The sequence below is a fragment of the Hydra vulgaris genome, chromosome 09 (genome assembly GCF_038396675.1).
Source record: "Hydra vulgaris chromosome 09, alternate assembly HydraT2T_AEP".
Taxonomy (NCBI): Eukaryota; Metazoa; Cnidaria; class Hydrozoa; order Anthoathecata; family Hydridae; genus Hydra; species Hydra vulgaris.
Genome location: NC_088928.1, coordinates 16,302,455 through 16,304,378, shown reverse-complemented (window position 1 = coordinate 16,304,378; position 1,924 = coordinate 16,302,455). Strand labels below are relative to the sequence as shown.

The 1,924-nt window shown below is 21.0% G+C and overlaps 1 non-coding gene across 1 annotated transcript; it reads left to right on the top strand.

Moving 5' to 3' along the window:
• The first annotated feature begins 775 nt into the window (after positions 1-775).
• On the top strand, positions 776-847 carry trnag-ucc (transfer RNA glycine (anticodon UCC)). Its single transcript has one exon. It is a non-coding gene; the product is annotated as a tRNA-Gly (tRNA).
• The last annotated feature ends 1,077 nt before the right edge of the window (positions 848-1,924 follow it).

Here is a 1,924-nt window from a genome sequence, read left to right as displayed (position 1 = left end):
ATATATATATATATATATATATATATATATATATATATATATATATATATATATATATATATATATATATATATTGTATATATATATATATATATATATATATATACATATATATATATATATATATATTTGTTTATATAAATACATATATTTATATACATATAAATATATATATATATAAATATATATATATATATATATATATTTATATACATATAAATATATATATATATATATATATATATATAAATATATATATATATATATATATATATATATATATATATATATATATATATATTTATTTATATATATATGTATATATATATATATATATATATATATATATATATATATATATATATATATATATATATATATATATATATATAAATATATGTATATATAAATATATATATATATATATATATATATATATATATATATATATATATATATATATATGTATATATATATATATATTAATATTTATGTTTTTTCATTAATATAAACTATATTTGCTATACTTTATCTCGTACGGATTCCATTTAAAAGTAGTATTACTTGTTGGAACTATAGCTCGCACTTATTCAATTAAAAAAAAGCAAAAAACAAATTTCCAGATGTAGGTTTTTTCAAAAACTCAAAACCTGATTTTAATTTTATATAAGAAAGTGTTTTTTATGTTGCTTTTATGTTTATGTTGCTTTTATGTTTATGTTGTTTCATTATTTTCTTTGAAATTTAAGAAATGTAATTATTCGAGTAACGGTAAGCGTCGGTGGTGTAACGGTTAGCATTGTTGCCTTCCAAGCAATAGATCCGGGTTCGATTCCCGGCTGACGCACATTGTATTGCGTAGCGCGTTAAGCGTTACGTAATACAGTTCTTTTATTTGGCACAGAGTTAATGATTTAAGTTGCGTTGGGTAATTGGTTTCACTGCCTTGCGTAATGTAATACAGTTGTGTAATACAGTTCTTTTATATGACATAGCGTTAATAATTTACGTTGCGTTGGGTAATTGGTTTCATTGCGTTGGGTAATTGGTTATTGGTTAATTAACCAACGCTTTATTGGTTACCATTTAAATTGGTTAATACAAATTGGTTAATACCATTTAAATTGGTTAATACAAAGCATATACATAGTTAATTGATTAATACATAATTGAATAGGTTTTATAGTGCTAACGTTATGTAACCTATGCGTATTTAACGTTATATAACCTATTTTATAGTGCTAATGTTATGCAACTTATGCTATAAACCCGCGGTGTAACGTTTTGTAGTTAAATTTATTAGTTACTTAGTTGACTTTAGGAGTGGTAACCAATTAACTATTAATCGACCAAAAAAAGTTTATCCCCAATCATTAAATTAAAAAACGAATTATAGATTAATTTTCCGTATTAAAATTATACGGTAGTATACGGTATACTAAAAATTTAGTATACAGTTTACCGTATAGTATAGAATAAAGTATTCTATACAGTATACTGTAAAGGCTATACTTTACAGTATACTGTATAGTATACTTTACACTGTAAACAAACTTTTGTCGGCGAAACCGTAATACAAACATGTATTGCAAACACGTAAAAACTAAAATATTAAATAAAAAACAAATGCGTTTGTTTTTTATTTAACATTTTTGTTTGTGTGTTTTATTATAATGTTAACCATTCGTTACACCTTCTCACTAAAAAAATTAAAAAGTCTTTGATCAAAATCAGCAACCACTTGATAATGGATTGTTATCTTGCAACATTGAAAAACCCATTAAAAATAAAAACATTTTAATCACAATAAGTCATACAATAAATAGGGCATCGCAATTTAATTCATTAACATAATATTGTAATATTTTATTAATAAATTATTAAACTATCAAGAAATTTCAATAATTATTCATAAAAAAAGTAA